Source organism: Ornithorhynchus anatinus, chromosome 5, assembly GCF_004115215.2.
Source record: "Ornithorhynchus anatinus isolate Pmale09 chromosome 5, mOrnAna1.pri.v4, whole genome shotgun sequence".
NCBI classification, from domain to species: Eukaryota; Metazoa; Chordata; class Mammalia; order Monotremata; family Ornithorhynchidae; genus Ornithorhynchus; species Ornithorhynchus anatinus.
This window is the reverse complement of record NC_041732.1, coordinates 48,947,054-48,961,264: the sequence shown is the minus strand read 5'-3', so window position 1 is coordinate 48,961,264 and position 14,211 is coordinate 48,947,054. Positions and strand designations below refer to the sequence as shown.

The 14,211-nt window shown below is 45.4% G+C and overlaps 1 protein-coding gene across 1 annotated transcript in view; it reads right to left on the bottom strand.

Annotated features, from left to right (window-relative positions):
• DAPK2 (death associated protein kinase 2) overlaps positions 1-14,211 on the bottom strand; it is a gene marked incomplete at its 5' end in the record, with an annotated part of 127,318 nt that overhangs the window by 99,391 nt on the left and 13,716 nt on the right. The gene's annotated exons all lie outside the window — the stretch shown is intronic.

Sequence of the window (14,211 nt, the reverse complement as noted above, 5' to 3'; positions counted from 1 at the left end):
AGTAGTTACTCATAAGCCCATAAATAGATGGTTATTCGAGATTGTTTTAATGCTTTTCAGAGAGTGAGCATATGCTGCATTACTTTCCAAATATTTTGGCCTTCTGACAACCCACCAGATCCATTCCCGATACCCTTTTGCAAAATTGGCCACCAAGCATTTTGTGCTGTCACACAAATTACATTGCTGTCGGTAGAGATCGGTTTTCATTCAGGCCCCGGCAAATAAGAGATCCTAAGAGCAACAAGCTTTTGAAAAGTGATGCCTTCCCAGCAGTGGGATCCATGTGGAAAAAAATACCAGGTGACATTCCCCGACTTGACTTCCATAACCTTGGAATTTTCCTCCTCAGAAATTTTATTTGGCTCAGGTGGGAGACAAAAATATTCTAGCTATGTCCCAGGAGAACCACAAATTAAGCCCGATAAGTAATTTCCTCTGCCTTTCGCCATCGGGCTCGTCTCAACAAAGCCCATCAGCAGCTCCCGGTTCTGCTACTAATAAAAAAAAACACGCTAACCATAAGAAAGCCCACCGTAACATACCACTAACCAAATCAGTCCATGGCATTGCCTGAGTAGTGTAGAACACTTTATTTAGTTAGTTAGTGGATACCTACAGCAAAAACTCATACCCCCTGCCTTCATAGAGCTTACAATCTAATGGTTTCCATGGACAATCCGAGGGGTCAGATCGTGGAGTTTTTCATTAGGGTCAGGTTCCTATCCCTGATATATAGAACAAGTCAACTGTTTTAGCACAGGAGGGCGGCAATGATTTCCCAGCATGTCAAACAGCGTGGCTCAGCGGAAAGAGCACGGGCTTTGGAGTCATAGGTCTTGGGTTCGAATCCCGGCTCGGCCAGTTGTCAGCTGTGTGACTTTGGGCAAGTCACTTAACTTCTCGGTGCCTCAGTTCCCTCATCTGTAAAATGGGGATGAAGACTGTGAGCCCCACGTGGGACAACCTGATTCCCCTGTGTCTACCCCAGCGCTTAGAACAGTGCTCGGCACATAGTAAGCGCTTAACAAATACCAACATTAAACATCACTCCTCAGCAACTGACAATCCCACTTGGCCACTGTCCCATCACCCCTCAAGCAAGGCCCACGTGTCTCCTGTGACAACAGCACCCTCCAAAGCAGGAGGTTTGGGGGTGGGGCACGCCAAGGAAGATGACAAGGAGAGATGGCTGGGCAAACTCGAGATTCTGGGCATTTCAGATGGTTTGAAACGATCCCTGAATTTCTGATGTTTTTTGTAGTTAGGAAAATAAACACAAGGTCTTGACAGGGCGACAGCCAGGCAGGGTCTCTTCTACTCAGGCTCCCTATTTGCTAGTGACAAGCCTAATACATAATGCATGCCCTAAGCTTATGCTGGCCTTGGGCACTCCTTTCCCATCCACCCTCCCCCCCCCCACCACCACTCATCTCTGCTTTCATTCTCACTCCAGTGGGTAAATATTTATTAGCTGTGTTGCTAAAACAGGCATCAAGCCCTGACTCGGAGCCAAGCTTTTCCAATCTAATCACAGGCAACAGTATGTTCGAGTGATGCCGAGGTCCACCTGACCTGAGCTCACCAGCTGGTGACTCCATTAGTAGAGGAGAGATCAGCTTCTCCACCAAGGTACAAAAGTCAATTGCTCTCTCCTCCCTTTCACACCAAGATCACGAAAAACAGGCTGAGTCATTCTGAAGCATTTTTGTCTTTCTTCCCACTCTCTACGATGCAGTTTGGGGCAGTGTCAAGACTAAATACATCAGGGGTACTTATTGGGCACCAATTGTGTGCAGAACACTATACTGTGCACTTGAGAAAGTGCATCAGAAGTAACACAGACTCTACCCTCAAGGAACATTTTTTTTTTAAATGGTATTTAAGCGCTTACTATGTGCCAGGCACTGTACAAGCTAATTGGGTTGGACCCAGTCCCTGTCCCACATAGGGTTCACAGTTTCAATCCTTATTTTACAGATTAAGTAACTGAAGCCCTGAGAAGTTAACACAGCAAGGTCACGCAGTAGACTAGTGACAGAGTCAGAATTAGAACCTATGTCCTTCTGACTCCCAGGCCCGTGCTCCTACGATCTAAAAGCACGGCACTGCCTCTGGAAAGGTCCATGCCTTCCACCCCTACCCCCTTCAGTGACCTGGACTTTGGTGCCCGGCAGCTCTGTCCCCTGGAAAAAAAGACGGTCCTCGTTCAAGGGACGTGACAGTGGTAACTTTCCAGTCCAGCTGAGTCTGTACTGGCTGGAGCCTTGCCCAAGTCCCCTCCAGCTGGGACCAAACACAGTTTGTGACAGGGGGAGGCCTTGTCATCCCCCAAGTAAGAACAAGTGATGATTCTGTGCATCTGTTAGAAAGACAAAGAGATTTTTTTGCCCCACAAATGCATTCTTCCTCCCAACGGGAAAACAATGAGAATGATCCAGGGTAGAGCATAAAAGCACCAAGTATTTTCATGCCCGTGAGGAGATCCAGCCCCTCATGAAGTTGGAGCTCACATCTTCCCTGAGCAAGGCTACATAAGGAAGGGAAGAGGGAGAGAAAGAATAACCAGCATCAACTAATGGCTCCAGATCACTTCCTAAGTTCACAACTCGAAACTAGGCTCTAGAACTTGGGCCCAGCCTTCCCCAGAGTTTAAATTCTAAGGGGGAGGAAGAGACACAAGCAAGACAAACAGCACTTAGTACAGTTCCTGGCACATTGTAAGCACTTAAATACCATAATCATTATTATTATTATGAATAGACCCATCAGAACGACCATAAAGAGTACACCCTTGAACTTGGATTTGCACGCTTCATTTACACCATCCTCAGGCCCGCAGCGCTTATGTACATATCTGTTTATCAATGTCTGTCTCCCTCTCTTGACGGTAAGCTCGTTGTGGGCAGGGAACCTTATATTGTACCCCCCACCCCAAATCTTTTGTATAGAGCTCTGCACAAGGTAAGAGCTTGATAAATATGATTGATTGAATACAGGTAATAAGCATGAGTTGTGTTGTGTGGGGAGAGAAAGCGATAGGGAGGGGGCTTGATGGGGTTCTAAGTCACTGCTGCCAGGACGCACTGGGCGGGCATTGGACGGAGTCAGGGGAACAACGGGTGCTGCTCCAGTTCTCCAGGACGATGCCTTTTCACATTCGGGTTTTGGACCCCTTGGGGTTGTCTCTTTGAGAGTTCCCGCCAGCACTAGGTGATACAGGGAAAAGCTCCCCAAAGCTGCTGTGCCTCCCATCTTCTTCCTCAACCTCTCATTTTCAGCAGCCACATGGGCTCGTGTTTGGTTAACTCTAAGGCCAGCACTGGTTTCAACAAGAGAAAGGACTTAGCTGAGGTGCAATACAAAGAATTTCTATAATATAAGGGCATCAAAGTCCTATAATGTGTTTCAGCTTTATGCTGTCTTGCCAAAAATAAGGCACCTAGCTTTGATAGGCTTCCTAGTGAGGTGTTTCAGGCAGCTGGAGAGGAATCGGTTAAAGTCCTTACCAAATTATGTCAACAGGTATGGCTAACCACTCAATGGTCATCTGATTTGAAGAGATCAGTTTATGTTCCAATACTGAAGAAAGGAGATACAACTAAATGCAACAACTATCGTACAGTTTCCTTGATCTCACATGCCAGAAAGGTATGGTTAAAAGTTATTCAGTATCGAATGGAGACCTACATGGAAAGCGAATTGCCCACTCTTCAAACAGGATTCCAGAAAGGATGAGGGATGTGAAATATTATTGCTGATGGCCGTTGGAAATTAAAAGGACAAGAGAATATCAAAAGGAAATCAGCATGTGCTTTATTGATTATAGTAAGGCCTCTGACTGTGTGGATCATGAAAAACTCTGGAGCCCATTAAGAAAAATGGACATGCCAGACCGTTTAATTGCATTTATATGGAAGCCGTATGCCAAACAGGAGGCTACAATAAGAACAGAATATGGAGGAACAGATCAGTTTCCATTAGTAAGGCAAGGATGTATTATCGTTTTATCTGTTCATCCTTCATATCGAATACATAATAGGAGAAGCCGGATTGGATGAAGACGAATGGGGAGGACTATAAACAACCTTCGTTATGCTGGTGTTACCACCCTACTAGCAGAAAGTGAAGAAGATTTGAAGGGCTTATTATAAAAGTTAAGGAACAGAGCAAAAAGATGGGCCTACCTTTGAGTGTCAAGAAAACAAAGATCTTGACAACTGGAAGTTTTAACACATTGGTAGTGGATGGAGAGAAGACTGAAATAGTTGACAATTTTTCTCTCCTGGGATCGATAGTCAATAATAGAGGAACTAGTAGTCAAGAACTATGCCAAAGATTAACGTTAGGAAGACTTACTATGAAGAGCCTGGAAAAAGTCTTGAAATTTGTTAATGTAACAATTGCCACCAAAATACAAATTGTCAGTTCTATCGTTTTTCTAGTGACAGTGTATGGATCCTAAAGCTAGACAGTGAAAAAACAGGACAGAAAGAACATCGACTCTTTTGAAAAGTGGTGTTGGAGAAACTTCTGCGAATACCATGGACTGCCCGAAAAACAGATGGATTTTGGAGCAAATTAAGCCAAAGTGGTCTTTGGAAGGCCAAATGACTTAGATTAGCGTATTTTGGACACATAATCAGGAGGACTAATTCTCTGGCGAAGACACTAATGCTAGAAAAAGTCCAGAGACAACATGGACAGCAGTTAGATGGGTAGTGACCATAACAACAATAAGGGAGGAACCGTTAGAAAGGTTACAGATTATGGTAGAAGACAGGACGTTCTGGAGAAAATAGATCCATAGAGTCGCTATGAATCAGAAATGACTCGACAGCACTTGATAATAATAATAATGTGCTTCCAGGGGAGGAACCATAGGCGGGGGGAAGGGAATTGTCGAGTCCCCTTCTCTGGTGATTTTTAAGAACGGGGAGAAATAAACTGGTTTTCTAGAGTGATTTAACTTCTGCTTGCTGCCGGTCTCCCAGCTTCTCTGCTAACTCTTTCAGGGGCAGCATTTCATCAAACTTTTAAGGGTGAACAGTCACCTCAACAGAGCTTCCTTTCTCTCTTTTCCTCCAATCACCTGAATTGACCTACCCACTCTTGGAGCTCTCCAACTGTGCTATAAACTCCCCTACATGTCTGTGAACCCAGGGATGATAAAAAGAAACCCCCTGAGTCCCTCCTCCTACCTCTAAACACTCACGCCCACACCGCTCTCTTTCTCTTTCTCTCTCTCACACTCTCTCTCCCTCCCCACCCCCTTTTGCATTAACTCAGCAGCAAATCTCTCCTGTGGACTCTGAGGACCTTGAACACAGGATGTTCTATAAATAAATTTTACACACTTCACTCCTCTCAAACCCACCTACTCGCTGTGCCTCATTTTATCTCTCTCCACCAGAGAGACCTCTTGCTCCCGGCCTTCCTCCTGCCTGGAACTCCCTCCACACTTCCTATCCGGCAGATCGCCACTCTCCCCATCATCAAAACCCTTCTGAGGTCACTTCTTCCCCAGGAGGCTTTTCCTGGCTAAATTTCTCATCTCCCCACCTTATAGACCCACAAACTGAAACTTCAGAACTCTTCACCCGTGAGTACTCACACCTCCCTCCACCCCTGTAGCTTTTCAGCACATCCTTATATACTTTATTATTTCCTCCTATCTGTAAGGGCCATAATAATGTCCGTTAAGTCTAAGAAACACTTGACTGTGAGTCCCTTATGGGTCACAGTCATATCTCTTAATTCTATTGTACTCTCTCAAGTACTTGTACAGTGCTTGGCAAACAAGAGAAGCTTAGTAAACGTATATAATCTTCAAGAATCTGGCTTATGAGGATGGTATCTCAAAACTCGGTCAGACATTTTCAAGGTGATTTATACATTTTTTGTTGAGAGTGAGAAAAAGGAGGGTTTCCTAGAACTTGCTAAGAGGAATCTTTTCTGAGCTCTTTGGAGGACTATGGGTAAGCCACCTTCCTGGACCAGCCTCTTTCCAGAGATAAAATGGAGATGTTAACCCCCACCTTCAAAGCCCTACTAAAATCATATCTCCTCTGGGTTCTAATCCCTGCTCCGCCAATCGTCTGCTGTGTGACCTTGGGCATATCACTGAACTTTTCTGTGCCTCAGTTACCTCATCTGTAAAATGAGCATTAAGACTGTGAGCCCCATGTGGGACATGGACTGTGTCCAACCCAATTACTTTGTATCTCTACCCCAGCATTTAGTACAGTGCCTGGCACATAGTACCTGCTTAAAAACCTTTAAAGAAAAAGAGACCTTCTCTGACTAATTCCTCATTTCCTCCATGTTATTTGCCATCTATGCTCTTGGGTGTATAACCCTTAACACTTTGATATTCACCCTACCCTTAGCCCCATAGAATTTAGGTACCTAAGATTTTCCCCTAGCTGCAATGTACTTAAATGTCTGTCTCCACCTCAAGACAGTAAGCTCCAGATGGGCAGGGATCTTGTCTACTAAATCTACCAGTCCCACAGCACTTATGAGAAGCAGCATGGTGTAGTGGATAGAGCATGGACCTGGGAGTCAGAAGGACCTGGGTTCTAATCCCGGATCCGCCACTTCCCTGCTGGATGACCTTGGGCAAGTCACTTCACTTCTCTGTGCCTCAGTTACCTCAACTGTAAAATGGAGATTATGACTATGAGCCCCTTGTAGGACAAGAACTGTGTCCAATCCAATTTGCTTATATCCACCCCAGTGCTTGGTACAGTGCCTGGCACACAGTAAGAACTTAAATACCACAATTATTGTTAATACTACCCTTCCAGGAGATGAGTACGGTACTCTGCACACAGTAAATGCTCGATGAGTACCATTTATTGTTTCATCTCCTTTTGCAGTCTCGGGGAGACCAAGAGGGTGGTTGCAATTTGAGAGTTGGTCTCTTAGGGTCAGAAGGCCTGAATCATTTACATTCAAGGTTAGAGTTGAAACAAAGGTAAAAGACAGTTCAGAATGAGACCTAATTCATCCATTCGTTCAATTGTATTTTTTGAGCGCTTACTGTGTGCAGAGCACTGTGCTGAGCACTTGGGAAAATACAATACAACAATAAGCAGACAACCCCTGCCCACAGTGAGTTTACAGCCGCATTAATACCACAGAGAGAATTAAGTATCATCTATCACTCAATTTGGAAACTTCATAGGTCCTAATGCATCTAATTGACTCAGGCTGTAAACTCCATGAGGGCAGACTAAACTACTCTTAGTATTTGTTTCCTAAAGCCACGTACAGTGCTCTGCAGAAAGAAATACCATTGATGGTAATGATGACGATGGATCAGGCAGAAATGTACAAAAGAGAAATTTGGGGGGAGGAGGGACATGGAGCAGCCAGCCCTATATTGGCCAAAAAGCCAGTAGGGCTGCTGTGGGTGAATCACAGCCAGGCCCCCAGCCTGATCATCACCCCACAAAAAGAAAAAGCCAACTCTAAACACCAAGCAAGTATCACAATTCAGGACAGTCACAAACTTCAACCCCTCTTTCTAACACTCAACTCTGTTTCTAGCTTTCACTTCCATTGCAAAGCCCAGAAGGCAAGCTGAGGAATTAGTAGCCACATCTCATGGTGTTCCATCCGTGATCTGCCAACTTCACCCAATTTTTCCTAGGAGCAATATGAAGCGCTTTCCCTCCTGCAGCCTTCAACACTCACTTCCCCAACTTCCTGGATCAGGGGACAAGAGAGCCTCTGGAAAACTGCTCCCGTTTCCATTCCACCCCCTCCTTCTGACCCAACACATCCGGATACCCTCCCAACACTCCTGATACTGCCCCCCTTTAGGAAATGGTCCAAAAGCGAAGGTGGCAACTTACTAGTAATTTAATAAGCAGAAAAGCAGCATGGCCTAAGGGATAGGGCATGGGCCTGGGATTCAAAAGGATCTGGGTTCTAGCCCTCCCTCCGTCGCTTGTCTGCTGTGTGACTTTGGGCAAATTGTTTCACTTCTCTATGCCTCAGTTATCTCTTCTGTAAAATGGGGATTAAGACTGTGAACCCCATGTGAGACAGGGCCTATATCACTCATTCAATTGTATTTATTGAGCGCTACTGTGTGCAAAGCACTACACTAAGCGCTTGGAAAGTATAATTCGGCAATAGATAGAGACACTCCCTACCCAACAACGGACTCACAGTCTAGAAGGGAGAGACAGACAACAAAACAAAACAACCTGATTACCTTACAACTGCCCCAGCACTTAGAACAGTGCAGGCACATAGTAAGTGCTTAACAAATTCGCTAAAAACAATAAGTGCTTAGTATGTGGCAAGCACCAGACAAGACAATCAGACAGGACATAGTCCCTATCCCACATGGAGCTCACATCTAAGAGGTTCTGGAGATCAGGTATTTTATCCCCATTTTACAGATGAGAAAACAGGCCAGAGAGGTTAAATGACTTGCCCAAGGCCACGCAGCAGGCCAGCGGTAGAGCTGGGCCTTGAAAGCAGATCTCAATCAATCGTATTTATTGTATTAAACTGTATTTATTACTTTATTACTGTATTTGTTGGAGCACTGTATTAAGTTCTTGGGAGAGTACAATATAACAAAGTCGGTAGACACGTTCCCTGCCCACAGTCTAGAGGGAGAGGCCAGCCAAGATCCTACTGCCTCTGGCCAGCCGCCTTCGCCCAGGCAGGGTCCTGCGGATACTATTTGCAGACAGACCAGAAGCTTGTAAGTGCAGCCCAGAGGCTACCTCTGGGGGAAAAGAACCACCACCACAGGAAATACTTCAGAGCTCCTTCAAGTCCTGTCAGGCCCGGCAACTAAATGTCTTAAAAAAGTACAAAAAGTGGCACTCGATATTTGTCAGCCCTTCGCCTCCCTTTCCCTTTTCTACCATAAAAGATTTTCCCTCCTGCCCTTTTCTGGGGGCTCTCACTGAGGGCGTTCTGGGGGGCATACACAAACAGACACACTCACACACACAGAGGTTGCGTCAGAGAAAGCTACCTCCTGCTTCACACTGCCACACCACAACTTCCCACTCCCCACAGCCTGCAAGCTTGGCTACTTATTCTATCACTCTTTAAGAGGCCTTATAACCCTCAAAGAGCACCTGTTTAACTAGATTAGAGGCCCTGGATCCCAACTTGGATTATAAACTCCCCCACGGACAACACCTGATTAAGACTGTGAGACCCATGTGGGACAAGGACTGTGTCCAACTCTTTTTGCTTGTATCCACTCCAGCGCTTAGTACAGTGCCTGGCACAGAGTAAGCGCTTAACACATACTCAATTATTATTATTAATATGTGCTCCAGTCGCTGCTTAATGTCACCCCTTCCATCAATGCTCAGTCAAAGAGAAAGACAAAGAGATACATATGGAGGCCTTGAATATGTAAAGCACCTTAAATCTCAGATCTCTAAGCACTTTTCAAACACTACAGGGAGCTCAGCGATTGCTCTCCATTTCACTGATGGAGCCACCGGACGTGAACAGACCTAATCCGGACCATTCAGCAAATTACTAAGGAAGCCGGAGCTCCAGAAGCCCTCTTCACTAGGCCACACTGCCCCTTTCTGAGAGATCTGCTTCTGAGATCTCCCCATTAAGCTCCATAAAAAAAACCTAACTTCCAGGATTTGTGTGTGTGAGGATGGGAGAGGAGAAAGCAGAGAAAGGACTTTCAGATTACATCCACCTCCACATCTGCCCCTCTGCAGCACCCGGCCTGGGCCCCAATTCCATTTTCAACTGAAGAGGTGTCAGAAAGCTCACCTGGGTATGAAATGGAGAGAGAAGTGGTAAATCCCTCACAAGACAAAAAGCATTGGAATTTGCCTTCTGATAAAACTAAGTCAGCTGCTGTTTTTATGATTGTAGTCAACCCTCCATGTAAAAGTACGGTAATTATAATGGTGGCATTTTTTAAGCACTTACTATGTGCCAAGCACTGTTCTAAGCGCTGGGGGGATACAAGGCAATCAGGTTGTCCCACGTGGGGCTCACAGTCTTCATCCCCATTTTACAGAAGAGGTAACTGAGGCCCAGAGAAGTGAAGTGACTTGCCCAAAGTCACACAGCTGGCAAGCGGCAGAGCCGGGATTCGAATCCCTGACCTCCGACTCCCAAGCCCAGGCTCTTTCCACTGAGCCACGCTGCAGTATTCACAAAACGCCATCTTAACCATCAAAATGAACCTTTCCATGTCTTTGGATACTTCAGCCGGAGCAGACTTGGGGACACCTCTAAAGAAATGGGGGAGAAAATGCAATCATAAAAATTGAAAATAATAAGAAGTGTGTTTAAGCGCTTAGTAAGTGCCAAACACCATCTTAGGCACTGGGATAGGCACAAGATAATCAGGTCAGACCCAGTCCCTGTCCCACAAGAGACTCACAGTCTAAGAGGGAAAAGGAATAGGCATTGAATCCTCACTTTAAGGATGAGGAAACTGAGGCACAGGGACAATAAGTGACTTGGCCAGGCAAATGGCAGAGCTGGGATTAGAAGCCAGGGCCTGATTCTTTTCCCTAGGTCACACTGCTTCAGAAATCAGAAATTACTTTCTCATCTTCACTTCCTCCCATGGTGTCTGTAAATTTTGGCAAGTTAAAACTTCATCAGTCCAAGGAGATGGCATAAACAGAATAAAGTCCTGGTGTCAGAAAGGCATCACACTTCTCAACAGATTTTTTTCTCAAGAGAATGACTTCCAATTGAACTATTGGCAAATTAAGTGATTCTTAGTATGATTCCTTAGTACTGGGTTTGTGTGAGTTTGCGGACATGTGTATGTGTCTGAAAGAGGTTGGCTGTATATCTGAGAGACAGCATACAAATATTTCGAAGTGTGCCTCTTTACGGTTGCAAGAGTGAGGTACATATTTATTATTCTATTTATTAATGATGAGTATATGTCTATAATTCTATTTATCTCTATTGATGCTATTGATGCCTGTCTACTTGTTTTGTTCTGTTGTCTGTCTCCTCCCTTCTAGACTGTGAGCCCATTTCTGGGTAGGGATTGTCTCTGTTTGTTGCCAAACTGCAGTTTCGATTGCCAAACTGCAGTTTCGAAGGGCTCAGTACAGTGCTCTGCACACAGCGCTCAATAAATACGATTGAATGAATGCATGAAGAGTAAAGAGGGTGAGTGCAATCAGTGGTGTCAGTTCTTCTCCACCTGGGTTATTCCATCTCCCATCAACATTTCTAAAGGCCCCAACGCCTCTCTCGCCCTCCTTCTCCACCATTCCACCAGGAGGGGTTAGGTAAAGTTTGCACTGCATTTCACCATCCTCTCGCCAAACAAACAGACTGATTCACTTCTCCTGCCACAGCTAGCCCAGAGTTGGATGCTGTCATCATTCCTTGAAGTGGTGCAGGCAGCATCTGGCAACCCCCCGGGCCATACCCTCCAGCCAACTGAAAGTGCTGAAATGCAGAACTTCAGGTATCAGCCAGTTCTTCCGACTCGGGCTCTGGGACCACAAGCCAGAAAGCTGGCAGGCACCGCGCTGGGAGAAAGAGAATCAGGGATTGTTTTCCGTGCTGGGGTCACAGGGCCAGGAGCAGAGATCGAGACGGAGCACGGCTCTGGAGATCTCGGGGTTAGAAGGATTTCCTGCCCCACTTCCACAGACGATCTACTTCCTGGGTTATAGAAGATGTCATCCCCAAACAGCCCCTTGTTCATCCCCTCCAACCCACCTGACCATAGCACACCCCATCTTCTGTGAACTCCTGAAAACTCACCTCCTCCGGGTTAAATTCCACCAACCCAGGTCACATCCATCCACCAGGCACCTTTCTATTACTTAGCAACTTTTTGTCACAAACTGAATGTAGCATTTTGTGAATGGTTGGTGTCTGTCAGTCTCTTCCATTACAGTGTAAGCTTCTTAAGGATAAGGACCAGGTCTCTTAATCAATCAATCAATCGTACTTATTGAGCACTCACTATGTGCAGAGAACTGTAAGTGCTTGGGAGAGCACAAAAGAAGACTGTGAGCCCATTGTTGGGTAGGTACTATCTCTATTTGTTGCTGAAGTCCAAGTGCTTAGTACAGTGCTCAATAAATACGTTTGAATGAATTAGCAACACTCTTTCTCCTATGTACTCTCCCAGGCATATCATATGGTGCTCACCATTTGATTTTATTTTTAATGGCATTTGTTAAGTTCTTACTCTGTGCCAGGCACTGTACTAAATGCTGGGGTAGTTTCAAGCTAATGGAGTAGGGCCCACGGTATTAATCCCCGTTGTAAAGAAGAGGTAACTGAGGCACAGAGAAGTGAAGTGACTTCCCCAAGGTTGCACTGCAATCAAGTGGCAGAGCTGGGATTAGAACCCAAGTTCTTCTGACTCCCTGGTCCATGCTCTATACACTAGTCCGACAGTCCCATTTCAAGTCACACTGGCAGGCAACTCTCAGATTGTGGCCAGATGCCCATTCTGCAGGCCTTGAACCTGCAGGGCCGTGGCACAAAACCACACCTAGTCATGGCAGACCGGGTTTGGATGGCCTCGTCACTCTCTCTGTTCTGGAAAGCTAAGGCTGAAAGGGCTGTCAATGGGGTCCCCGGGCTGCGACAATTTTAGAACCTCCTGAAAGCCAACCCAGACTCAATTCCAGCCCTTTAATCAGGAAATCGTATTTATTGAATGTTTACTGTGTGCAGAGCACTGTAGTAGGAGCTTGGGAGAGTACAATATAACAGACACATTCCTTGCCCACAACAAGTTTACAGTCTAGAGAGGGAGACAGACATCAATATCAATAAATAGATTACAGGCTCATAGTGTCTTGTCTGGGCTGGAAACCTGGGGTCTGGACCAGTCTGACCTAGTTCCTGTGCTTACCCAGTCCGGGAGGGCTCCAGGCCCAAAACAAAGAAGCAGCCAGCCTCAGTCGCCATGGTAATGGCAAACTGGAAGTCACCAGAAATGGATTTGGGAGTAGCCTGTAAGGTTGCTTAATGGGCTGCTTTGCTTCCTTCCCAGACTCCAATCATCTAATCAATTGATCAGTGGTATTGAGTGCCTAAAGTGTGCGGATCACTGCTCCAAGTGCTTAAGACAGTACAATTAAAGGTAAAAGACATAATCCTTGACCTTGTGGATCTTACAGTCTAATAGCACAACCAGGTTTAGCTTCATGCTGGTCCAACCTGAGCCCTTGGGACTTATAGACTTTCCCCAAACCCCGGCAGGATTGGCCAGACTCCAGATTTCTGGCCCAAGAGGGGACTGCCATATTGGATTGTGTGTGTGCAGGAGAGGAGACTCACTTAGCCATGATGGCTTGGGTGTGTGTAGTGACATACATATGCCCGTGGAGATCTCATTCAAGTCTTTCAAAACTGGGGGTGTCTTGAGAAAATGTCCCCGAAAATAATAACGGAATTTTTCGAGCACCCACCAAGTGCCATGCACATCCCTAAGCACTTAAAAAACTGCAGTCTAAGCGAGTGTCTAACTTCTGTAATACTGGAAAATGCGTCACTGTTCAAAACATTTCAGTGTTCTGAATTTGGAAACCCTAAAGAGACACTGACTCAGATCACCAAATCAATCACGGTACGGCTAATCTGCTTTCTCTATACAAACCAGCACTAGGCAAGATCGCGTCACTTCTCGCTCAAATTATGAGCCAAAAAAAAACTGGAAACCATGGAGAGTAATAAGCTGGAAGTGGGAGAAAAGGATCAGGAGAACATAATTCTGCCTTGTACCTGTTGTATACTGAAATGAGACATGTACCAAAAAGTAAGAGAAATTTGGCTTAATAATCGGTAATAATAATGGCATTTGTTAAGTGGTCACTCCATACCAATCACTTAATAAGCACTCAGGAAGAACCAAGATAAGCAGGTCAGATTCAGTCCCTGTCCTTCACTGGGCTCACAGTCTAAGGGGGAAGGAGAGTAGGAAAATTACCATTTTACAGATGAGGCATCTGAAGCAAAGAGAAGTTAAATAACTTTCCCAAGGTCACACAGTAGACAAGGGGCAGAACTGGGATTCATTCAATCATTCAATTCAACTGTATTTATTGAGTGCTTGCTGACTGCAGAGCACTGTACTATGCACTTGAGAGAGTACAATTCAACAATAAACAGGGATTAGAACCCAGGTCCTCTGACTCCCAGGCCTGTGCTCTTTCCACTAAGCCATGCTGCTTTCCAGTAATGAACTTGCCTCCA